The sequence below is a fragment of the Eschrichtius robustus genome, chromosome 11 (genome assembly GCF_028021215.1).
Source record: "Eschrichtius robustus isolate mEscRob2 chromosome 11, mEscRob2.pri, whole genome shotgun sequence".
In the NCBI taxonomy this organism is placed as follows: domain Eukaryota; kingdom Metazoa; phylum Chordata; class Mammalia; order Artiodactyla; family Eschrichtiidae; genus Eschrichtius; species Eschrichtius robustus.
This window is the reverse complement of record NC_090834.1, coordinates 113,521,921-113,546,934: the sequence shown is the minus strand read 5'-3', so window position 1 is coordinate 113,546,934 and position 25,014 is coordinate 113,521,921. Positions and strand designations below refer to the sequence as shown.

At 64.0% G+C, this 25,014-nt stretch overlaps 1 protein-coding gene across 3 annotated transcripts in view; it reads left to right on the top strand.

Moving 5' to 3' along the window:
- BRSK2 (BR serine/threonine kinase 2) overlaps positions 1–25,014 on the top strand; it is a 65,091-nt gene that overhangs the window by 671 nt on the left and 39,406 nt on the right. The gene's annotated exons all lie outside the window — the stretch shown is intronic.

Genomic DNA, 25,014 nt, shown 5'->3' with positions numbered 1-25,014 from the left:
TCCTGCAGGGACCGGGCCACTTTGGCCAGGCTGGGACCTCCCTCCACGGTGGGAGTGGGAGAGTGCCCGGGCCACTCAGAGGGCTGGACAGCGCCTCTCTTCTCCCAACCTATCAGGATGTCTGCGACACTGCACTCCTCCAGGGGCGGGAGAGGGAGACTGGTACTGGGCCCGACAGCGGATCCTGGGCCACGGATCCCACACCGGCGGTGGAACAGATCTCAGCCTATGGGAGGAGGGGGCTTCCCGGCTGGTCCTGGGCAGCCGTCTTCTGGCCATCGGGTTAGATCGCAGCCCCAAGGCCAGTGCCCTCATCTGGCTGACCAGGCGTTCGCAGAGTCGCTTTGTGGGACACTGGGCTCAGCCATTTTCTTTCTTCTCCTTGGATGGGCCTCTCTTGGCGGCCCAGAGGTCCGATTGGCACTGCCTCCTTCTCCCTGCCTCTCTGGGAAGTTCCTTAGACCTAGCGCAGGCAGGCAAGCGGAGCAAGGGAGGAGGAGGGTGCGGTAGGGCTGGGCCCACCCCACTGGTGCAGGGTTGGGGCCCAGGAGGGAGCGCTCTAGCCAGGGATGCTGCAGGCCCTCCCCGAGCCCCCCAGGGTGGCCCAGAGGCAGAGCCTGGAGGTGGAAGGAAAGTGGGCCAAGCCCCAGGCTGGGGCGGGGGGCAGGGGCTGTGATGTAAGTAAGGCAGAGCGTGTGAAGGCGTCTGGGCTAGAGGCAGCGCGAGCCCCCCTGCCCCCTCCTGGGTGGGCAGCCCTCGCACCGTGGGTCCCGGGGCAGTAGTGCAGTGCTGTTGGAAGTCGGGGTGGCGGGCCGGGTTGGAAGAGGAGGTGGCAGACAGCCTGTGATCAGCTGAGTTCAGAATGTGCATGTTTCCTGGGAGGAACAACTGTAGTTGGTGAAATCCTCAGTGGGGGAGGGGCTTGGGGCAGCAGAATGCAGGAGGCAGTGAAATAATCTAATTATCTTACCAATAAAATGTTATTATAAGGAAACATCGGCATGCAAGCGATGACAGCCGTGAATTATACGTAGGTCTCCAAGGGTAGGGGCTGGTCTCCGTACTCTTCTTTGAGTTATTCTGTCGTACAGTTAATTACAGGACGGTTCCACTGTAATTAACAGTAACGAACACAAAAGGATGTACAGTGTGTGAACAACAGGCCGTGTGATGTTTAGAAGCAGCTCTGAGTGGCCCCTGCATCCAGCAGCCTCTCTCCTCAGGCCCTTCTCTTGTGAGTGGGATCAGGTCTCTAGCTGAGGCCCCCTCTCTGGGGGTCTGTCCGTCCTCTGTTCCCTCTGGCCTCCCTGAGTGCTTGGAGCTGCCACCCGAGATCCTGACAGTTGGAACACCTGCTTCCCAGGAAGGCTGGGGAGGAGGCTTGTCCTGTTGGCGCCCGTCTCTCCGTCCTTTCGTGGCAGGGTCATCTGGAGTGTGGTGGACGTAGGGGCCTCATGGTGTGTGTGTGCCGGCCTGGCTGCTTGGCTTGCTGGCTGCTCTTTGGCACCAAATGCCAAGAAAGCTGGTGATTTCCCAGGCCTGTCCTTTCGCTCCCAAGATAAACACCTGACCTTCTCTGAGGGCCAGGCTTCTTGCCAGGACACCTTGGTGGAAGTGTGCCACCTCCCTCGCCAGCTGTCGGTGCTGCTGGGAGCTGCTCCCCCGGAGGCGTGCAGCCCCCAGGCCCAGGGTGCGGTGGGGCCCGTGGTTTGTCCCTTGACTCCAGCCCAGCCCTCCTCGTCTCGCGGACACCTCCGTTCTCCGTGCTCTTTGCCCGCTCTCTGCCCAAGTCCTGTAAAAGGAGAGCTGAGGAGAGTAGACGTCGGCGGCTGTGGACCGTGTGGGGCAGCTGGGCCTCTCAACCCAGCTGATCCGGGCACTCTGGCCGCGTGTCCCGAGCGGGGGCCTGTTGGGAGGCGGGCCCGCTGCTCTCCCCCAGAACGCTGCCTTTGGGGAGTCAGACGCGGGGTGGGGGACGCCGCCAGGTGCAGAGTGCAGGTGTGGGCAGAGCCGCCTCTTCCGCCCGGCTGGGGCTGGCAGGGTCCAGCTCACGCTTCTGTTGCATCTTTTTCGCCCCTGGTGGTTCCGTTTTGCTTGTTTGGCATTGGACTCAGGGAGCGGGTCCGTCACTCCTGCTGGTGTTGGGCCTCCCCGTCAGGGCTGGCGAGGCCGTGGTTGAAAAGTCATCTCCTCTGCCCAGCTGTCCTTGGCGGCCTGGCGTCACCTCTGCAAGCAGCCCGGGGAGGGGGCCTCCGCCTCGGCCGCGACGTGGTTTCTGGTCGAGGGACGGGGCCTTCCGGGACTGCGGGGGCCGGTGTCGCTGTGCCGTGTGGTGTTCACTGCCGAGGCTCCGCCCGGCCCCTCCCTCATCCAGGAGAGGCTTCTTCAGCTGGGGGGTGGGGAGGACACCCCCAGAGGGTCCAGCGGGGACCGATAGGCCCAGGAGGTGAGTGGCGTGGGCTGTGCCGTCTTCACTCCTCCAGCCCCATCAGGAAACAGAGCAGTGCCCGGCCCTTCCCAAGCCAGGGCGCAGCAAGTCCAAGTGGGGCTCGGCGCCCATAGGCCGCGAGGACCCTGGGGCTCGATGGGGAGGACGGTGGGCTCTGGGAGCCTTTCCTGGAGCCAAGGTCCACGGTAAGATGTGGAGCCCGCCTTTGGAAACCCTCCTCCAGTGGGCAGGAGATGGGGGCGGGGGGCGGCACTGAGACAGGGCTTTCAGGCAAGGGATCGGTCCAGCTAAAGAGAAAAGGGGGCAGTGAGGGCCCTCCCTGCTGCTCATCTGGCTGGGCTCGCAGGTTGGTGGGTGGGCGGGGGGAGAGGCCCTCCAGGCTCTTAAGGGACTCTCAGGAGAATTAATGTGGGTGCTGGTGGCACGCAGGCTGGAGAGGACTCCTTGGGTGGGATGGAGCAGGTGAGCGAGGGAGACAGGTGAGCTGGGAGGAGAGACAGGTGACCTGGAGGGAGACAGGTGAGCTGGGAGGAGAGACAGGTGTGAGAGGGAGACAGGTGAGCTGGCGGGAGAGTCTGGCAGACCCTGGGGTGACTCATGGCCTGGAGCTGGAGGGAGCCCAGCTCAGAGCAGGACGGGGGCGGCAGAGCCGGAGGCCGAGGTGGGCGGGGAGGCACCTGGGGCGTGGGGGACCACGTCAGTTTTAGAAGGTTGAACAGAAGGAGGCAGCTTTTTTTTTTTTTAATTTTTAAAAATATTTATTTATTTTTGGCCGCATTGGGTCCTCGTTGCTGCGCGCGGGCTTTCTCTAGTTGTGGCGAGCGGGGGCTACTCTTTGTTGCGGTGTGTGGGCTTCTTATTGTGGCGGCTTCTCTTGTTGTGGAGCGTGGGCTCTAGGTACGTGGGCTTCAGTAGTTGTGGTGCTCAGGCTCAGTAGTTGTGGCTCGCAGGCTCTAGAGTGCAGGCTCAGTAGTTGTGGCGTGCGGGCTTAGTTGCTCTGCAGCATGTGGGATCTTCCCGGACCAGGGCTCGAACCCGTGTCCCCTGCATTGGCAGGTAGATACTTAACCACTGCGCCACCAGGGAAGTCTGGAGGCAGCTTTGAGCCAACGAGAGGCCACAGTGCGTCGGCTCTGGGGATGGGGCGGGCAGGGGCTGGCCCAGGAACCGGCCTGGCGTGCCATGGAGGGCTGAGGCCCGGAGAAGGAGTGGGCCTCCCCATGAGGGTGGAGGCACTGGACTTGGGGTGCACAGTGAAGGTGGACAGAGCAGGGTGAGTGGGGTGGGCCTCCACTGGTCGCGTGTGGACCGCCTGTCGTGCCTGATGGTCAGAAGGGTCGCAGGCCACTTTGCCCTTTGCTGAGTCCAGGGCCTCCCCCCCCCGTGCCTCAGGCTGACCTCAGTCCATCTAACCTGTTTTATAAGTGAGGGAACGGGCTCAGAACCTGAACTTGGTCCAGGGCAGTGGCTCCCGGGGACGGCAGGAAAGCCCACAGATGCTCACTGCACGAGCCTGGTTAAAGGTTAGGACCGTATTCTCAAATAGTTGTTGGCAGACCTTGGGGGGCAGTGGGGATCCCCCACCTGTCTCCCTGCCCCACTGGAGTGGTTAGAAAGGCTCAGCAAGCCATCAGTGACTTTGGGTGGGACAGAGGCTGCTCAGCCATCCTCCCGAGGCACAGACCCTCCCCCAGGAAAGCCCCCTTCCCCGAGCTGAGAGCTGGCCCTGGGTAGGCTGCCCTTGTTGATGGAGGGCAGCTCTGCAGGGGGCTTCCTGGGGTGATGAGGGTCTCGCCTCAAAGGATGGGCATTTTCCTGAAGGTAGGGATGGGAGGGTTCTGGGATGGACAGAACCCTAGGACCCTGGTCCCAGAGTGTCCCCTACCCACCGTGGTCCCCTGTGGCTCTGAGCACCTCTCAGTTTTCACGTGTCCTGCCTGCCTCACCACTGGCCGTGGCTCTGCAGGGATGGGGGGAGGGGTGTTTGTACCAGGAAGGGCACGCGGGGCAGAGGGCACGGCCCGGGCGAGGGGACAGAGGTGAGAGAGGCTCTTTGCAGAGCCGGGTGCTGCCCAGTGCAGCTCTGGCCGTGGGTTCCTCCGCGCTGGGGGTTTTCCGCAGGGGGCATCAAGGCCTGCAGTCCCCCGCCCGCAGGGCCCCCAGCACGATGCGGAAAGAGTACGTCACCTGTGGCCAACCTCTGCCCACCACGTGCTAGCCTTGGTCCCCAGAGCTGTCTGTCCGGAGCAGGTTTTGGGGGCAAGGCCAGGCCTGGCTCCTTCTGGAAGAAGCCAGGCCAGAGCTGGCCACGGCCCCGAGGTCCAAGCAGAACCTGTCTCCAGCAGATGCTCATGCGGGACTCACGGGGGGACCCTGCTGGATATACAGCCGTCTGCGCTGTGCTCAGGGCAGAGGAGCAGAGGGGTCTCAGACTCCGGGGACTCCAGGTTCCCCCAACCCTGGTCTGCTGGAGGGTGGTCAGGGGTCCCCTAGCCTCGCTGGTGACAGGCAGGCTTGGCCGTACGTGCTGGGGGCGCGTGTGGACGGGGGCCTCCGGGGCTTGCTCCCTGTGCGCCCCCTGCCTCCTGGCCCGTCCCAGCCGACCTCGAGGGCTGTGTGGGGCCGCCGAGGGCTCTGCCGCAGGACGCAGGGTCCCCTGCTGCCCGCAGCAGCGGCTGACCGGCACTGCCCTGGGCCTGCGCCTGGACGGGGGCCCGAGCGAGCGTGCGCTTCCCCTGCCCACACGCGCCTTTCTCTGGCTACTTCTTCCCCTGGTGTTCATTGCTGGGGCTTATCTGTGGGGCAACCACTGGGCCTGAAAACGTCAGGGGAGGGAGAGGAGGCCGGCACCTGGGAGGCAGGTGGGCTGGGCAGCAGTACTGACTGCATCCTCTCTGCCTGCGCGTGAGCCCTGCTCGGTGCCTGGCACCTTCCTGTGCCCGGAGCGGACAGGTCCTGCCAGGTCAGAGGCCCGCGCTGAGGATGGCCCACGTCGGCCGTGCTCCCGAGTCAGCGGTGCCGTGGGAGGGTCCGTGGCTGGTGTTCAGGAGGAGCGTTAGGGCGACTTCCTGGTCACCTAGTGCTCTGGTTTGGAGAGCACCTGTGCCTTTGAGGCCAGTGGACACAGAACCGGTGTCTGTGGGGGCCTGGCCGGGTGGCGGTGCCCACAGAGGAGGCTGTGTCCTCCGTCTGCCCGCGCCCACGGGCTGTCTGGAGCTCCCCGGGCCCGGGGCCCTTCCTGCCTGTGTCCACCCGCACAGTCTGGGCTCCTTGGAGTGGGGCACGCTGGCGCTCCCCAGGGCCTGCTGCCACGCAGAGAGGGAGCACGGTGGCGGCCGCACACGTGGCAGGGCGTTTGAGGTGGGTGAGAGGCCTCGCCACCTGCCTGTGGCCCTGTGTGCTGCCCACGTGGCCTGGCTTCCCCAGCTGTACAGCCAGGGCCCCCAGGCCCCCGTGGCCACCTTGGACCCTAATGGGGTGGCTCTGTGCCCCTGGTCCCGGAGGTACAGCCAGGGACAGCCCCCTAGGCTCTGGGGCTCGGTAGCTGAGGGGCTTTGAGCCTCAGGCCCCCCGACGGCAGGGGTGCTTCTGTGAGGCCCTGATGGACGGGAACAACGTCGGGGGCACGTCTGCTGTGCTCGGTATCCAGCAGGAAGCCAGGAGGCCAGCATCTGTCAGGGCCCATCTGGGGTCTCAGGGGAGGGGAAGGACCTCCTTCCCTGTGGGTGGTACCTTGCGTTGCCCTGGATTCTGCAGCAAGTCCTCTCGGACGTGGGGCAAGCTGGTGCCTTCGGACAACTGATCCAATGGAGCTCTCCCCGGTGCCAGGCCCGACCAGCCCCGCTGTCCCCTGTGGGCCGGCTGACGTGTCCAGGCCACACAGCACTGGGTGGTGGGCCCCGGGTGGGCCTCCATGAGCCTGCCCAGAGCCCTGGGTCCTGGCCAGGGATGGCCGAGCTGCCCGCCCGCCTGCCCGAGGTTTCACCCCAGACAGGGGTGCCGGCTGCCGAGCGGGGCTGCCCCGGGCTAGCTGCCTCAGACTCCGGACGGGATGGAGGCTGGGTTGGGGCAGAGGCCACAGGGACAAAGCAGGGATTGTGCGGGCTGGGCCCTGAGAGGCGGCCCAGGCCTTGTTCTGCAGCCTCTGAGGGCCCAGTGTTCTGGAGCTGGGCAGCTGGAAGCCGCCCCCCCCAACCCCAGGATGAGAAAACGGCCCTTCTCTTCGGGTGGTTTTCTTCCTGTTCGTTCTGCTTTCGTCCCTCAGGGCCCAGGGAGGCTGCTGCTGGGCCTCGGTTTCTTCCCTGGGCCCTGGGGTGACAGCGCCTCCGGGTGGATTTCAGGGGTCACCGAGGTCGATGCCTGTTGAGCGCTGACACGGCATCCCGGGAACACACACCCTGGCTGGGGGTGCTGACCTGTGAGGACAGAGGCGCTTCTCCAGGTGCTGTCACATTCTCGTCCACACAGGGCCCCAGAGCTGGCCGCCCCCACCTGGGCCTCCCGCAGACCGTGCCCGCAGGCCTGGCCGAGGGTGGATGGAAGATTCTGGGGCCTTGTGGTTCTGGCTCGGGGGGGTGGGGGAGGACCGCACGGCACTTGCACCATTGCTGCCCACTCTGGGCTCAGCCTGGGTCCCAGGGCTGGCCTTCCTGGCCCCAGGGCGGAGGTGGGAGGGCAGCCTGAGCGGCCGCCTGCGTGGCCTGAGTGACGTAGCTGGGGCTGGGGACGCGGCAGGCTGCTGCTCTGTCTCAGGGCCGTGGGTGGTTTTCGGGGGCGGCAGGAGGCTGCCCGGCCAGGAATGTGGCATCTGTGAGGGGCCTTGGCTGTGGTGCCCCGGGCGACTCTAGAGTTGCTGGCAGCCACTGGCTTGGGTGGAGGAGCAGGATAAATGGGGGGCCTACGTGTTGGGGGGTGGCTGCCTGGGAACCTGACGGGTCCCTTCCCGTGGCCGACTTCGGCCTGGATCACAGGCCACGAGGCCAGAGCAGCCCCAGGGAAGGGCAGGGCGGGGGCCCCGAGGCCGGGTGCTTCCTGTGCCTTGTTCTGAGTTGGGTCCAGCGACGTATCAGGCGCGCGGGTCCAGCTTCCTCAGGCGTTGACGCTGGGCCCAAGCTGGAGTCCGGGGCACGGGCTGGCAGGGCGGTGGGGAGCCCGGGTCTGCAGAGGCTGGGAGGAGCCCCTGCCCGGGTCGGGAGCTGCAGCCTCTGCCGCCCCCGCCCAGACTCCTGGCTCTGTCGTCTGGCAGGGGCCTGCAGTGGAGGCCAGGCAGCCTCGTGGGGCCAGTTTCTTCTCTGAAGGGTGAGGGGTTGGTGCTCGGCAGGCAGCTGCGGGGACGTGGGGGTCCCCAATGCCTGTGGAGAGGGGTGCGCCGGGAGCGTGTGTGAGGACCTCAGAGTCCTCCGAGACCATTCAGAAAAAGTCCCTCGGCTGGCCCCGTAGAGCCAGGAAGGAGCTGGATGGGCCGCTCCATCCCGGGCTCACTCTGGCCACCCCCAGGAGTCAGCCAGAAGGCACAGAGCATTTGGGGTCATCCAGGGTCTCTGGGGTCAGCCTGCGTGCAGAGCCCCCGGGGCAGGGCCCCCAGCCCAGACTGGGTGGGAAAGTCAGCGTCTACAGGCCTCCGTGTCCCCGTTGTGGCTCAGGTGTGAGGGTGAGCGACACCGCGAGGGAACGTGTTTGCTTGGGGCCAGGCAGGGGGATGGCAGCCTGTGTCACCCTTGGGCCGTGGGCCTGAGAGTGGGCTCAGCCTTCACGTTCGGCCCAGGCCCAGGGGGCCGAGGGGGAAACAGGATGAGGGTGGAGAGATGGGCGTCGTGTTTGCTTATCCCCGCGGATGTGGTATTTTCATGCACCGCTTGTTTATGGGGCAGCGAGTGGGGAGAGTGGATGCGGATTGTGGCAGAGCTGGGCCGCCAGCTGTGCGGGGCTGAGGGACCTGGGGGTGGGGGCACAGTCTGGGCTGGGGAGGGGCTTGCCTCGTCCCTTCCCTCTGCCACATGGTGCCCTGCGACGCGGCCTGCCCTGCCTGCGGCCCCGCCCCACTGACCCCTCGCACCCAACCTGCTGCAGTCTGGCCGGCAGATGCCTCTGTTCTGGGGGCCCACCCGGGGTGGAGGCCCCGTGTTCCTGGGCCGCCGTGGGAACCGGCTTCTCGTTTCCCTCTGCAGACGGGCATTTCCAGGTGCGGAGGTAGAGAAAAGAGCACCGTGGACCCCGCGAGCCCACCCCAGCCTCAGGGACACAGACACGGGGTTAGTTTGCTTCACCCCACCCCCAGACTTGCCTGAAATGTAAATATTTTCGGGCTGGGTCTAAAAGATAGAGACTCTTTAAAGAAGCACCATACCGTTAGTACCCTGAGAAGTTAACCCTGATTTCCCAAACTGGCAGAAATACAGTCAAACGCTGGATTTTTAGCGGGTAAGGGCTGCTTCCTGGAACCTGAGTCCCTGTGGCCCCCCGCGTGCGGTGTCTGGGGGCCGTGGGGCCTCGGCGCCGGGGCTGCTCCCAGGGGTCCTCAACCTCAGGGTCTGCGCGCTTCTGACTTCCCGGGGGTGCTGATGCTGGCGGGCCCCACTTGGACAGGAAACTGTGTGTGGTTGTGGCCTGTCCCACCCTCACTCCCGCCCCGACCCTGACGTGATGGTGCCGGCGTGCGGTGCGCAGCGAAATACAGGGCTGGCCTTGCCTGGGAGCAGCGGGTCCAGCCAGCCCAGGAGCTTCACTGCCGTCACACACACAGGTGCAGGCCCAGTGGGGTCATCGCACGCGCGGAGCGCCCCCTTTGGGTTCTGTCCTGCGGGGGTGGACCTGAGGCAGGTGAGGACGGCTGGCCGGTCACTCTCTGGTCCCTCGGCCCCGAGCCGCTGCAGCCCTGGGCGGGGGTGTAGGTGAGGGAACAGGCTCGGTGGGGGCTTGAAGGAGGCCCTCCTGGGGAGCTTGGACCAGCTTCCGCCGGGCGCCTCGTCTCCTTACGTCCCGCTGGGCCCGTCTCCGTGCTCGGCCTCACCCTCTTGGCTGCAGCGGCCCTGTCACGGAGCGCCAGTTTGAGCACTCACTGCCAAGGGTGGACAGTCAGCCTGCCCGCGCCCGGCCCACGCCTCCAGCTCTTCCTCCAGGCCCTCTGCCACCATGCCTGGCCTGTGGCTCCGACCCGTGACCTCACACGGGAGGCGCTGGGCTCGAACCCCTGGTACGGTTTGGGGTTTCCCGCTTGGTGTCGGGGCTGCTCGAGGCGGGGGCACACGCTTCTCCTGCAGCAGGGCTCATGCTGGGGGCGCCTTGCTTTCCCCAAACGCGCCTGCTTCTGTGTGAAGCCGTGGTCCCTGGTGACCCGGGAGAATTGCTCTTCAAGGCCCGCGTGTTCGTACACGGCGTGGGCTGCCAGGAGACCCTGCGTCCAGGGGCCAGCTACCCGTGAGCAGTGTGCAGGCAGCCTAGGACCCCTGCACTGTGCAGGGGATGGCCCCTGCTCTCCCCTCCCTAAGTCTCCAAGGAGAGCAGCGGCAAGCCCTCAGGTGGTGCCCCATCTCTGCTGCACTCTCCTAGGGCGGCTTGTGGGGAGGAGGCTGGGGCAGCTCGCTGGCCGCACCCTGTTCCTGAGGGGGCGCCGAGGGGCCTGAGTTGGCCTTGCAGCCTGGGGCCAGGCCCTCTCCCTGGGCTGCCTGTGGGAGCTGTCCAGCGCGGCAGTGCTGAAATCTGCAGCTTCCGCGGCCCAGGAGGGAGGCTGCGGTTAGCAGTTCGTCCTTAGCCCTCCTCTGCAGCTGAGCAGACCTGTGGGAAGGCCTATGGGTTTTTGGTGAGCTCCTGCACGTATCTCCCTGGTGTGGGACTTCGGCTCTGGGCTGAGGAGGTGGGCAGGGGGAAGCCGCCTGGTGTGCTTCCAGGGGAGACCCCGGCCCCCACTCCCCTCCTCGGTCAGGAGGAGCTGGTGGCCAGTTCTCTTGGGGCTGCTGCTGACCTGCCGGGGCAGGGGGAGGGCCAGGGCCCCACAGAGCGTGAACATGAGTACTGCTCGCTCTCCAAGGCTGCTGGCACCTTCTCTGGCTCTGGGGTTGATGCAAGGCGACTCTCCAGGGCAGTCCCTGGCATCCCTGACGTTCGCTTGGTGTCTCCAAGGTGGCAGGAGCTGCCGCAGTGAACCTTCCCATCCAGAAGCCCTTGGAGACCCCCATCGCCCGGGTGTGGGTGCCGTTGGGGGCACAGAGCAGCCAGGGAGGCCCCGGCCACCTGGCCCCGTGCTCTGTAGGCTGTGGGTGCCCCGCGTCGCCTGGGCTCCCCAGGGAGGGGCAGGCACACCACGAGAGGCTCCGGTGCACACCAGCCAGTTGCATCCCCTGGCTCCCTCCTGGGTCCCCTTAGTTCAAGGGTCTTGTGGCCCGAGGGTGGATGAAATGCAGGCGTTTCTGCAGCACGCTGGGACATCAGTGATGGCCTTGGGGCGGCCGAGAGGGGAGACCAGCTGGGGCCCAGGCTGTGCACCGACCCTCTGAAGCAGGGGTCTGCCCACCTGAGCTCCTACCCAGGGGGACAGAGATGTGTTGGGTGTGAAGGCACGGGTGTTACCCTCCCGCTGGTTCTGCCTTGGGCTGATCTGTGGAGCTCCCCGTGCACACGAGGAGGGTCCTCTGACCTCAAAGTCCATGCGTGCAGCCCCGTCCCCAGGCCTGGGCACTGGGGGGAATTGAGCCTGGACTCAGGAAGGCAGGCCTCCAGCTCCAACCCCCACTAAACCCCCACATCTGAACCAGCATCCTGGGCTAGCTCGGCGGGGAGACTGGAGACAGGCGACGTTTGGGAAGGACCGAGGCCTTGGAGGTGGAGGGACTGTTTCCTGTGTGTGAGGGGGTGGGGCTGGCCTGGGCAGATGGGAAGGGTTAGATGCTGGCTTAGCTCTAGGGGCAAGAGCTCATCTCTGATTGGAGGTTTGCTGATGCTAAACCCCAAATCCCAAGGGATTTATAACTAATCATAAAGTGGCACAGGACACCTTCCAGCAGATGCCGCGGGGCGACTGAGGGCATCTGTGGGCGGTCGTGGGCTGCGTCGGCCTGGGCATCAGGGCAGCCATGTCGGGGGCTTAGTGGGGGCTTGGTGGGGGCTACAGGGGCACCTCTGGGTGACGCCCAGTGGCCCAGGGTCTCTGGGCCGGGTTCCCAGATTCACTTCCAACTTCGCTGCCGGCCCTGGCAGGGCACACGGTGTCCTCGGCATCCTCAGAGAGCTGGCTGCTGCCCTCAGTGCCACCCACGTCCGTACCTCCCCCTCCTGGGTCCTTCTGCCTGAGGGGTGCTCAGACCCCTGTCCCACAGCCCGTCTTTGGAGTCAGCTGGCCGTAGGGCCTCTGACCTCGGGGCCCTGCTTCCCGCCACCCTGTGTGCAGTGCACACCCTTCTGTGGGCATCTGTGCGCTGCCCTGCTGTCTGCAGAAGGGGATGTGGGGACTGGCTCTCTGTCGGGGTGATGCTGGTGATGCCCCCGTCGGGATCCAGGCTGGTGGGGCAGGAGAGTTGGCTCTGGGGGGACCAGCCTGGGCTGGTCAGTGCTGTGGGCCTCCAGAGGTGCTCAGGGCCTGGCAGGGGCTGGGGGGCCAGCCAGGGCCTCTGACCTCACAGGCTTACTCTGCCCCTTCTGTCCAGGGGGCTGTGGCATCCCAAGTCACCCTGGGTGGGTGGCCTCTGGGTGCCAGTCCCACCGTGCCAGGTGGTGTGCACGGGGTCCTGCGCTGACCAAAGCCTGGTTGGCAGCCCTCTTGGTGCTGCTGGGGGAGGTACTGGTCTCTGGCCGGTGGACACCTGGGGGCACCTCTGGGAAGCTGGCCGGGCTCTGTGCTGGGGACAGTCCTGTCCTGGGCAGAGCGACCCACTGGGCAGCCAGGGTTCGGGGCAGGCTGGCTCCTGGGCCTGTCCATGCCAGTCCAGGCTGGGTCTGGGGCCCAGGCTGCCCCCCAACGCCTGCTGCAGCGGGCCTTGGGGAGGAAAGATGGCCCCTGGGGAGCCTCTCTGGCCCTGCGCAGGACCTCGGGCGTGGTGGCCGTGGGCACGTGCCCCAGGCACCGTTTTGGGGGCTCTGCGGTCCCTCGCTGGGCCTCGGGAGCTCACCACTTGGGTGAGGGCTGCCGAGCCTGGGGGGCTGCAGGCCAGCACCCATCCCCATGGGGGTGCCTCTTCCCTTGGACACCAAGTGGCCTGTACCCTCGGGGAGCAGCCCCCAGAAGCAGTGTGGGCGTGCAGGGGGCCGTCAGCTCCGGGCAGGCTCACAGTGGTTGTTGATGGAGTGGTTGGGGGGGAGGGGCGCCCGTGCTCCTCCTCTTCCCGTTGCTCGAGGGGCCAGGGCAGGTGGGGACAGGTCAGTCAGCGGGGTCAGCAGAGTGAGAGCCTGGGGACCCCGTGCTGGCAGGACCATGTGGGGTTCTCTGGTGTGTGCACCTCAGGACAGGCGGTCTCCTGGAGGTGTTGGGTCGGGGACTTCATGAACCAGGCCTGCGCTCCGTGGCCAGCGCCGAGGCCAACCTCAAGTTTGCAGGTGCAAAGATGTACACGTAATCGAGCGCCTTGCCTGCCCGTCCCTGGGGGGATGTGCCGGGGGGAGGCGTGTGGGACAGTCTGTGCTGCCTGGGTCGGGGGGTCAGGGCGGAGGCCCAGGGGACACTGAGCAGGGGCCCGTGGATGGCGTATCAGGGCAGGGCGGCTCTGCATCCCCTCCGGGCTGGGCTCCTGTCCTGAGACCTCGTGCCCATTTGCGCCTTTGAGTGGCAGGTCCCACTGCCCGGCCCTTCCAGCTGCTCCGCAAGTGCCAGCCCCAGGCGGGGAGGAGGTGGCAGAGGTGGACGTCCTGCCCGGGCTCTGTGACCGTGGACAGCTCCGGGCAGGCGGGCCTCCTGGAAACAGTCAGAGGCGCTCAGGGACCGAGCTGATGTTTGGGAGGATGAGGTGGCAGCTGTGGGCGGGCGGGTCTCTGCCTCTCTCCTCTCTGTCCTTCGGAGAAGCTGCCCGCTGACCGCTAAGCAGCTTCTATTATTACCCTACGCTGGAGGTTACATCTGCTGGCGCCCTTCCGGGGGTGGGCAGGCTCTCCTGGCACCTGATCCCCGCTGGGCAGGGGCGGAGCTCGGGCCACAGGCCTGTTTCCCACTTTCTGCTGGTACCGCAGGCAGGGTGTGCATGTCTGTCCGTCCGTCCGTCCGTCCGAGGGACCTGGGCAGGGAACTTGTCTGGGTCAGGTGGGAGCAGCCTGCACATGGCCTGCCTGGCCCGGTGCCTTGGGGTCCATCTCGTGCCCAGCACTGGCCGGGCCCCTGGGCAGCCAGCAGCCGCCTCAGCCCCGGGCTCCCCCAGGTCAGGCCCCTGCCACGAGCGGTCTCGAAGCTCCATGGTCGGGGCCGGTGCCGCGGTGCCAGCACCTTCCCGTCCTGCCCGGGAGCCCTGACCCAGGGGCATCGGACGGCTGGCTCCTGAGACGAGTCTAGGGTGGGGCCTGCAGCTCCCCGACCCGCGAGCAGGGTGGGGACACAGGCTTCTTGGCCCGGGGGAGGGTGGGACACCAGACCTACCTCGTGGCTGGGGAAACCAACTCAATAGATAGTATTTAAAACGTGGATTGGGTTTTTTTTTTAATGATAAATCCAGATTTGACACTGCAGAGTGGTCCTCTGGCCCCCATTCCCTCCCACGTGGGGACAAGGGATCTCAGCCACAGACCAGAGAGGGCTTGTCCGCCCCGCTGCTGGCCCCCCGCCCCGCCCTCCTGTTCCTTCTTCCCCTGCCCGCTGGACCGCGGGAGCCCATGTGGCTTCCGAGGCCAACCCTGGCAGCCCTCCCAGGTGTGCCGGGCGAGGGGGCTGCTGGGGGTGCCTGGTGGCCACAGGCGGGCGGGCTCTGCCTTCCTCCGCTTGACCTCAGGCCGGCCTGCAGATGAGGGGCACCTTCCCTGCACAAGGCTTCGCTGTGTCCTGTGTCGGGGGCTGGAGGCGCGGCCAGGGGGCCGGTAGGAGCTGGGAAGCGGGCAGGGGCGGAGGGCGGCCAGCCTCTGGTGTATGGTCACCTGCAGCTCCTGCCCCTCGGGGTGGGGGCTGAGGGGAGGCCCAGGGGCTTCTGGGAGGTATTTCCACACCTGACTTAGCTGTGAGCGGCTCTGGGCCTGGCTCCATCCCGGAGGGCCCCCCCACGCCTGGCAGGTGTGAGTGGGGTTGCGTGGTGTTGCATCTGCTACCAGAGAGGCTGTTGGTGTGTGTGCCTGGGCCTCCCGGGGCAGGCATCCCGGCCTCGTCACCAAGGCAACCCCATCACCATCCCTGGGGCCTGGAGGGGGTGGAGCAGGAAGGAGGGAAGGCCTGGTGTGTGTGTGTGTGTGGGGGGGGTCCGTGTCTGCTGCTGAAGCCCCCTGGGGCCTGGCCTGTAGGCAGCCTTCCTGTCCTGGCCATCCCTTCTCTTCCCCACCCCCCCCCCCGGCACTGGGTCATTGACCTTGAAGCACTCCTGCCGGTCACCATGGCTCTGTCCCTCCACTGCCCCCCCCACCCCACACACACACGTCCCTGGGGAGCTGGACAGCTGCTGGTGGTGCATGCTCACGTCACAGCATGGCGTCCACGCTGCACGTGTAACCTTGGCCCCCTGGAGTCCAGCCTCCTCGTACAGCTGGCTCCTCGCGTGCGGGACCCGGCACCCTTGTCTTCACAGCAGCTGCGCCCCCTGCCACCTGCTCCCCACAAGCTTCCGACCCCTCCCCTTCCTGGGTCCCTTGGGCCAGTCACCCTCCTTCCTGCAGGCCCTTGGCAGGCGACCCCAGCATCAGCCCCCAGTCCTAAGGCTTCTGAAACTAGGGCGCCAGCTTAGAACAACAACAACAATTTACCAGATTGAATTACTGAATAGTTACTGAATTCAATCAGAATGTTTTATTGGGCTGATTTTACAGCGTTGAACTGATAAAGCAGTTAATAAAAAGCTCACGTGGTCACCTGCCACCATTGGAAGCGGAGACGCGGGGCCGCTCGCCGGCCTCTGGGAAGCCCTGCTCCTCCCAGAAGCTCTCAAGGAGAGAGCGGGCGGAAGTGCGGGCAGGCGGGGCAGGAAGGGGGCCCAGCCGGCTGTTTGCTGGCGCTTCCCCCAGCGCACCCCAGAACTGATGGTTTCCCAGCACTCGTGCCCCCCAGACAAGGCCGCCGGGTCCCCCTGGACATCCCGCCCCGAGGTTGCAGCCAGAGGGCCGAGGGGCCCAGGTGCTGGCCTCTCCCTCCACCTCTCCCCACAGAGGGCCCAGGGCGCACAGGTCAGGCCTCCGAGCGTCTGGGGCTCTCAGGACGTGGTGCTGAGCACACAGTAGGTGGACGCCCCTCGGGGACGCTGGCTGCGCGGGTGGGCTTTCCGTGGCGTGGCTGAGGGAGGTCCTGGGGGGCCCTGCTGCATCTGGGGGAGACCCGGCCTGGAGGTAGTGGCGATGATTTCCATGCTCTGGGTGTCGGCCAGGGGACCTCGGCTGGTGGAGAAGCATCCACCCTTGTGCCCTGGCTTCTGCGGGTGGGACTGTGGGGGGGGTCCTGGCGGGGGTGGGGAGTTGGCACTGGGGTCGGAGGAAGCAGAGGGGGAGGGGAGGGGAGCCCGGTTGTGGTCGCCATGGCAACCACCGGGCTGCTGAGGTTGGGGCAGTGACTCTGGGGAGAGGGTGCCCTGCTGGCTGGGCCCTCAGCCCAGGAAGGAAGCCATGGCCCCCCTGCCCTCTCCCACCAGCCTGGGGGTGTGGGGACCTGGGGTGGCCCTCAGCGCACGGCCGGGGCCTCCCCGGTTCTGTCCCTGCAGCCCTGTGTGCGGCCCACACTCCGCCCACCTTGACCGCGATCCTTCCACAGCCCCGAGCGAGTCCCCGCTGTGGTGGGAAGGAGCCCCGTCCTGGACACACCAGGGGGGGCGGGTGCCAGGGCAGCTGCCCTTGGAAGGAGCCGGGGTGTCCGTGGTATCACGCGGCAGTGGGGCTTCACACTGCAGCCTCGGGCTGTCCCCGCCCCCTCCCGCCCCCGCCTCCCAGGCCCACGGGGGCCACTGGGCAGAAAGAGAAGGACAGACTGGGGAGGGCCGGGCCCTCTTGCTCCTGTGGCCCCCATGACTCTGCCTCGAGCCCGGCCTGGCTCCCCCGTTGCCGGGGCCTGTGCCTGAGCCTGGGGGGCTGTGACTGCGCTGGGAGCGTCTCAACCTGCCCCGGGCCTGTTCAAGGGTGCGTCCGGCTCAGGCCTGGCCAGCCTGGCTGAAGCCCCTGATTTGGTGTGTTGGGCGTTTGTGTTTCTCTTGGGAATCACCGGTCTCATCCTTGGCTCCTTTGAAGCAGCCGCGTTGGCGGGTTTCTAAAGGAGCTCGTCAGAGCTCTTCACGTCGAGGGCCGGGCTCAGTGGACCTTTCCCTCTGTCTGGGGGTGGGATGCCCTGAGTCACTTCTGGCTGCGGTTCTACCAGTGGTTCCGTTGACACGAAATCCCAGGGAAGGTGGGCTGTGGCCAGTGACCGGGCTGCTGCGGAGGGCGGGGCGCCGGGGGCGCCGGGATGCTCTTTCGCAGGACCCGGGGGGGAACACTGAGGCACTTTAAGTGTGCGCGTCGCTTACACCTCCACGGAGCTGCTGAGAAGGGGGGACTGCTGGGGAAGCAGGTTTTAGGGAGCAAACCAGGGCTCAACAAACACAAGGAGAAGGAAAACCCTGAACTCCGCCTGGTCTCGGGCTGGGTGCTTCCGGGAAAGTCACTGAACCTCTCTGAGCCTGGGGCCCTTGTGAGAGGGGCAGTCATGGTGTCCGCCTGGCAGAGGTGTGGTGTGACATGGCTGCAGCCGTGTGCCTTCTTGTCACCGTGATGGCCGTGCTCCGGCCGCAGAGCGTGCGCGGTGCTTTCCTTCTCGGTGGTCTCCTTGGTCTACCTGGAGTTTATCCGGGCAACATGTGTAGGTGGGGCTACCTGCTGTATCTCCCCGGCCTGGTCATCTGCTGGGCACCGCCCGCTGGGCAGCCAGGACTCCCAGAGCCCGAGCCTGCCTCATGGTGGGGCAGGGGGAAGGCTGGCCTCCTGGGGATGCTCCTTGGGTCAGGCCTGCAGCAGGCCGGGGCCCCGCTGGTGGGGGTGCAGCATGGGAGACGGCTCAGGGACCGGACAGGGCACCAGCCATTCCCTAGCGTGAGACAGGTCCTGCCCTGGGCAGGGCTGGCACCATGGCGGGGCAGGGGAGTGGGGGCCCTTCGCCTGGCCTTTTTGTGCAGGAGGCGGGTGTTAGTGCGGCTGAGGCCATGCCCGCTAGCTGGGGGCAGGGGTCTCTGAGGCCGCTGAGGGCTGCAGCCGGTGGCTTGCTCTGAGTCCAGGGCCCAGCTGAAGGGAGCAGGAAGGAAGGGGGTGGGGGAGAGCGCTCAGTGCCCCTGCCTGTCTGCTCCCGTTGTCATGGCAACAGATGGAGGTTTGGCAGGAGAGAGGAGGGGGGAGGGCTTTGTGCGAGGAGGCTCAGGATTTGGAGACCAGCTGGGATCCTTCAGGGACAGGGCGGGGCTCTGGCAACGGGGCTGAGCAAGCTCCTCCCCTGGGCCCCCAGCGCAGCCCCCATTCACAGGGCAGGTTTTAGACAGAAACCCAAGTCTGAGCTTCCTTTCTCTGGAGTGCCAGCCCCACCCTGGCTCACGGTGGCCGCCTGGCCCCCCTTGCTCGCCCCTCCCTCTCTCCCCTGGCTCCTGGACCAGGGCTGCAAATCAGAAAGAGACCAGTGCCCCCACCTGGATGCCCCACGAGCCTGGGTCAGTGTGCAAAGTTGGGGGGGGTGCTGCAGCTGGGCAGTGGGCCCGGCTCTGCCCCCGGCCCTGGGGATGGGGAGAAGGCCCGGCTGGAGCACAGGAGCCTCAACCCTGTACTGCCACCGGCTGCAGGGGCGACCGCCACGGGGCGCCATCCCAGGATGACCGAGTCCCAGCCAGCCCTGTGCTGCCACCCCTCCACTTGGCCAGCCTCCCTGTGCATGTGGAGAGGGGGGAGGGAAGGGGCCCAGGCTTTCCAGGGTGATCACCTGAGCAGGGCCCTTACCGCCACCCCTGCACCCGCCTCCCTCCCGCCCTCCCGCTGCACCTGCCGGCTTCTCCCCAAGGCCAGGCTTCTCCCCAAGGCCAGGCGGCGCTTCCTGCAGACAGCCTCCCGACCTGCAGGCCCAGTCCGGACTCGGCCCTGGTTATTCCCCAGGAATGTGAGCATGGGGCCATGTGTGAGCATGAGGGGGGGTCCTTGCCTCACCACGGGGGGAAGGGCCGTGTGCACGTCCATCAGGCCCAGCTGAGCCCCAGCTGTGGGTTCCCAGGGCAGAGTGCACACCTGAGCTGAGTCTTTGGTCTGGTGCCGCCCACCCCGTGGGTGAGGAAGCTGCCGGTCACCTGCTGAGGTTTGGAGACCCCTGCCTGGGCCACTGCAGGGCGGGCTCCCCAACCCAGTCTGGCGTCGGAGGCCCCGCATTGGCCCCGAGCCCCAACACAGCACAGCTCAGGTGCGATGGGGGGCGGGGACAGGGCCCCTCCTCCTACCCCGCCCACAGGGCTCCCACTGCTTTTGCTGGCTTGTGGCCGCGCCCAGGACGAGCCGCCCCACCCAGCCTCCTCGGGAAGATTGGCCAGAGGGCTCTGGGGCCCCTTTCTCTGAGGCCTCTCGTGGCTCCCAGGGCTCAGGCCTAGGCCAGGGTCTCTGCCGAGCAGGTCGGCACGCCAAGTGTGCCCCAGCGCCCTGCGAGCACCCCTGGGACCCCGACCCACCACCAGCATCTGGCCATGTCCCCCTGCAATCTCAGTTCAGTGCCTCCACGAAGCTTGCCCTGGCTCTCTGCCCTGACCCCACCACCCACTCTCAACAGTCCGGGGGACCCCACCTCTGCAGCCCCAGGCCCCAGCGCTGATCCCCAGAGACCCTCCAGGGACCCTTTCTCAGGACTTGTCAAGGGCCTGGGTTGGCACTTGGGGGAGACTGACCACCCCCCTCACCCCCGCCTCGGGAGGCCTGGGGCTCCTTCAGGGCCTGGACAGCAGGAGGCCTGGGGCCTGGGTCGAGGTCCCCTCACTGCAGAGGGTCCGGGGGGACCCAGGCTGCAGGCTGGCTCCTGACCTTTCTGGGGGAATGAAGTGTGTGATGATGGGTGGGATGTCAAAGCCACACGTGTGTGTGTGTGTGTGTGTGTGTGTGTGTGTGTTTTTCCGTGAAGGTGGGCTCTCGGGCAGCTCCTGACTCCTGCCTGGCACTAACCAGAAGGGGGAGGGGTGGAGGGTGGGTAGGGCAGGGGGGAGGGGCAGTGTAGCCCAGGTAGCTTCCAGGGCAGACACAGTGACCTGTCCCCAAGGTGGGGAGTGGCTCAAGAGAGCCGGCTGGTGGGGACCCCTCTTCTCTCTGCCCTGTGCCCCCCGCCCCGGGGAGACTGTGCTGGAGTCCCAGGGCAGCAAGGCCTGGAATGAGGGTGGTTGTGTTGCCCCTCTGTGCGGGGTAAGCTTGGCCCCTGGCACTGCCTCCTGCAGGCCCCTGGCGGGGAGGAGGGGAAAGGACCCCTGGGTCAGCCCAGGCCCCGGTGTGGGCGCAGCTCACCGGCCCTTTCCCCGGGGCTGTTTCCAGACTCAGGGCAGCATCTGCAACGCCCCCGCCCTTGGGGAAGTGACTGGAGACCAAGGGCAGCTGCCTGCCAGCAGGGAAGCCAGAGAATTTTGTGGCTGGTTTGGTAAAACGCCCGCTTTTTCTGGGAGGACTTAATTGGACTGTTTGCAGTTTAAGAGAACTGTTCCTGGAAGGTGGGGGAGGGGCAGGCCAGAGCCAGCCCAAGTTTGGGGTGAGGCGGCTGAATAACGTGACGCGGGGCAGCCAGGCTGGGCGGGGTGCCCAGGCAAGCGTGGGTGCCAGGCAGACGCCAGGGGACTGCGGTGCAGCTGCAGGAGGCGTGAGACACGGGGCCCTGTGGCCGTCCTGCCCCACCAGCTGCACCCTCAGCCCCGTCCCTCACCTCCAGGTGTGCTGATGTCTGCCCCCAGCCCAGTGTGCGGGGCCCAGCCCCCAGTTCCCCGACAGAGCCCCCTGTCAGGAAGGGAGTGGGCGCAGGGCGTCTGGGGCCTGCTGTGCGGAAGCTGAGCCCTGTCTTGGGGGATCCCCACACTGTTCCCCTGCCCCCCACGAGTCCAGGTGGTGCCTTCCTGGGCGGAGCAGGTGGGAGCCAGGAGGAGGGGTCCTGACTTGAGCCCCGGGGTCAGCGGAACCTGCCGTACTCCTCCCTCCACCTCACACTGTCTTTGGGGTGCTCGAGGGGCAGGGCAACTGTGACTCCCGGGCAGGTGCCCTGGCCACTGGTCCCAGCCTTGGCTGCAGGCAGAGCGAAGGAGGTGACCACCTGGGGTGGGCTTAGGGACACCGAGGCCAAGGGCAGCCCTAGCCAGTGGCCAGCACTGCAGGGCAGAGGACTAGGGCCACCCTCGGGGGCCAGAGGCTCATCTGCGGGGCCTGGGATGTGAGTGGCGCTGCCCGTGACCGTGGCACCTGGTGGCCTGTGGGGACACGTGGCAGCCTGCCCCACCCCTGCTGGACCCCCTTGGAGAATGGCCCCTCCCTGGGGGCTCAGTGCCCCCTCGCATCCTGACATCCAGAGCAGGCCGTAGCTGAACGGTTCTTACGACAAAAGTGTGTTTGGTAATAATCAGTGACAGTCAGTGATAACTGTTTTCTTGATTCGTTCTTTGGATCTAAAACTATTCACATTAATTAATTTAATTCATTTAAAAAGAAGACTTTCAGACTCAAAGATACTAAAGTATTTCGTGTATGAACCAAGGTTTGCACTTTCCAAAGACATCACACCCCGAGGTTCACCCTGTGTCATTGCTTTGAGCCGTGAGCGCAGGGGAGGCTCTGGGGCGGGTGGGAGCCTCCGAGGGGCAGCCAGAACTTTCCTCCTGCAGGAGGTGGCACGTGTCGGGACTTGAGGACTCGTCCTCCGTGTAGCTGCAGCATCTGTCGCCGCCTCCACACACGGGACAGAGACCCACCTGTGAGCAGCGATTGTTTGGAACTGGGAGGATGACGGACTGCGTTTGGGGGAGGGGTGTTTATTTTATCGCTGACGTTTGGCATCGGTGCGTGGTGGCAAAAAGTAGGCCCGTTTCTTTTTTAAAAAGTTGAGATGAAATTCACGTAACATAAAGTGGACCCTTTTAGAATGTACAGTTCTGCAGCGTTCAGCGTGTTCAGTGTCGTGCAGTCACCACCTCTGCTTCCAGGGCAATCTCATCCCGCAAAGGAGCCCGGTGCCCGTAAGGAGTGACTCCTGATACCCCTTCCCCAGCCCTGGCAACCGCTAATCTGCTATCTGTTTCTGTGGGTTTATGTATTATTGTAGGTATTTCATAGAAATGGAATCATGCATACGTGGCCTCTTGTGTCTGCCTGCTTTCACGTAGCAGAAAATCCTCAAGGTTCATCCAGGTTATAGCTGTGTCAACCTGTGTTCCTCTTTAAGGCTAATATTCCTTTGTGTGGACGGACCACATTTTTTTTTTTTTTGGCCACGCCACGCAGCTTGTGGGATCTTAGTTCCCTCACCAGGGATTGAACTCGGGCCCCGGCAGTGGAAGCGCCGAGTCCTAACCACCGGACCACATTTTTTTATCCATTGATCTGTCGATGGGCACTTGGATTGTTTCCACCTTTGGTTGCTGTGGGTGTGTTTGAGTCCCTGCTTTTGGTTCTTTCGGGGACACACCTAGGAATGGTAACCCTTATGTTTGATTTTTTGAAGAACAGCCAGACTGCTTTCTGATAGACCCAATTTTAGTCAGTTTATTTTTGCTGTTAATGTCTCCGTAGACAGGGCCCCCCCATTGCCTCCCCCCACCCGTTGGGTGGCCCCCACTGCCCACCCTACCACTGTCCTCTCTTCCTTTGCAGAATTTATTGGCTCAGAGGGAGGGTGTGACTCGCCTACGTCTGTGTGATGCTCATAGGTGGTCCTGGTCCTGGTGGGGGCTCCCTGGGCTGCTGCCTACCTGTTGTACTGGGCTCCATGGTGGCCACGGCTCCCCTCGGCCACTGTCACTTGGGAAGGCAGCTGTGGGAGCCCTGAGCGCCCAGCCTTGGGCTCTCAGTGGTTCTGTTCTGTGTCTCAGTTTTTACAGATTTGGACAAGTTGAGAGTTTGAAGTCCGTTGCCAGCTGGGACCCAGAACAACACAATGGACAGAGTTTACCACCGGTTCCTGTGGTAGCCCTGGGCTTCATCCAGTGCATGGGGCACCTCCCAGTAGACAGGGCAGTGTGGCCTCCGAGGGGCTGGGGAGGGGGCGTGGCTGGGAAGCCAGGCTGCAGGGGAGGGAGAGAGGCCACACCGTCGAGGGCTGCGTTCTGGCTGGGGTGGGGCCCCGTGGTGCGTCGACATGTCCGTGGGAGTGAAATGCAATAAAACAAAGTGAGGAAAACCCCCCCAAACCTTGTGCAGCACAAGCCCGTGTAATTTACCATTTACTAGATTCACCAGACGTAAGATTATTTGGTCCAGTTGCTGCAAAAGTGTCTGGATGTTGTGGCGGGAACGAGACTGCACCCTGGTCCGCTGGCCGCTCAGAGGGGCCCGGGCGCAGATGGCTTGCTGAGCGCTGCCCCCAAGGCCACCTCTGTGAAGCGTTTCCAGTTGCACTGCTTTGGGGGTGAACTCACACCTCAGGGTCTTGACGGGTCAAGTTAGGCAATCCCCAGTGACCCCTACATCTCCCCCCAACCCCCCGAGGTGGATACCTGTGGCTCTTCCCAGGGCATCCTTGGGTTTCTCTGTACTTGCAAATACCGCAGTAAATGCCTATCTTGTCCATTAGCTGCTGCAGTATCTCTTCTCTTTTCCCTGCAAGATGAGCATACTGCTGTCCTCACCTCTTTCCCTCCCATCCTCCTTTCTAGCAGCTACTTTTACCTTTTTTTTTTTTTTTTAAGAACAGTATCTCTGTCCTTCAGCCCCACCCATGCCTTGTGGGATTGACTGTTGGTTGACTCTCAAAAGTGAAAAATCATAAAGAGGGTTTTCCTAGATGTCACTCGGGAATTGTTGGTCAATGCTGGGCTAGGTAGTGTGCTGGGATCACCTGTCCTGGTCATGTGACCCGCTTGAAGGAAGCTGTGCCTGTGCACCAGCCTGGTCTTTAAGGAGTTGGGAAAATCAGGGGTTTGGAGTCCATCAGCGGAATCTCTTTTCTGAGACCCCATGAATGTTTATGTTCTTGACACATTCCATTTGCATCACCATGACTTTCTTGAAGAGTCCTTTGATTTTCCTGGAGTTGCCAGTTGCCTTTCTTTTTCATTGCACTATTATTATAAACTCATTACATGTATTTATGGGCAGGCCATCCGATCTGTCAAGTTCCCTTTTTCTCGTGGTAACCTCTTTCCCAGAGCCTTCTGTCCTGCTCTAGTCTGCCATGTTTCTCTAAGAGGCCTCCTCTGGGGGGTTCCCAGGACTCCTCTCTGGATGGGATCTTAGCTTCCTTCTGGCCTACCACCTCCTTTTGTCAGGTGACTTCCCAGGAAAAGTGACACAGGAGGCACCTTCTCTGCGGACTCATGCTCCTCCCATTAGCTCCCGACCTCAAGTGCTGATGGGAGATTACCTGCCTTTTTCTTTGCCCCCATTTACATCGGAGCTCCTCGAAAGTGTTATTCCCGTTGAACCCACATCGTTTCCCTCTACCTCTTGACCCGGCCACTCTGCTGCATGCATGACCCTTATAGTGCCAAATCAGTGGTCACTTGGCAGTCCCTGCCCCGTCAGCAGCATCAGACACAGTTGGACATCCTCCTTCACTTAACTTATGAAACCCCATGTTTGCCCTTTTTTCCCCCCTCCTCCCCATTCCGCTTCTCTGGACCCTCCTCATCTTGCCAGCCTGAGAGTTGGAGTGCCCCCGGTCAGCTTGGCCTTTCTCTGCTGATGGTCACCCCAGGTGAGCTTGTCCATTCCTGCGTGCTTAGGGTTTGCATGGCCCATTTTTATCATCCTCTTACTTTCAACCTGTGTGTGTCCTTACAGTTGAAGTGTCACTTGTAAACCACACGTACTTGGGTTTGGGTTTCCTTTTTCCCCTGTCTGAGTCTCTTTTAGTTGGAGTGTTTAGATCAATTACATTTTGTGCAATTACTGACATGCTTTGGTTTAAGTCTACTATCTTTTCTATTTGTTTTCTATTTGTCCCGTCTGTTCTTTGTACATTTTCCTTCCTTTCCTGGCTTTTTTTGTGTCAACCAGGTATTTTTCTAGTCATTCCACTTTCTTTCCTCTTTTAGTGTTTTCGCTACACCTCTTTTATTATTTCTTTAGCGGTTACTCTAGAGTAGTTGTTCTCAAAGTCTTAGACCAGGGACTCCTTGGGGAGATCCTTGTGGGGGGTGGTCCACGAGGCCCAAACTGTTTTCATACATTATAGGATATCATTATACGATAGTATTTGCCTCAACACAGGGAAATTTCCAGAGGTTCCCCATGTGTCTTCTTTGAAGGCAGATGTTAAAGAGATCTGCAAAGATGTAAAACAGTGCCACTCTCCTCACTAGCTC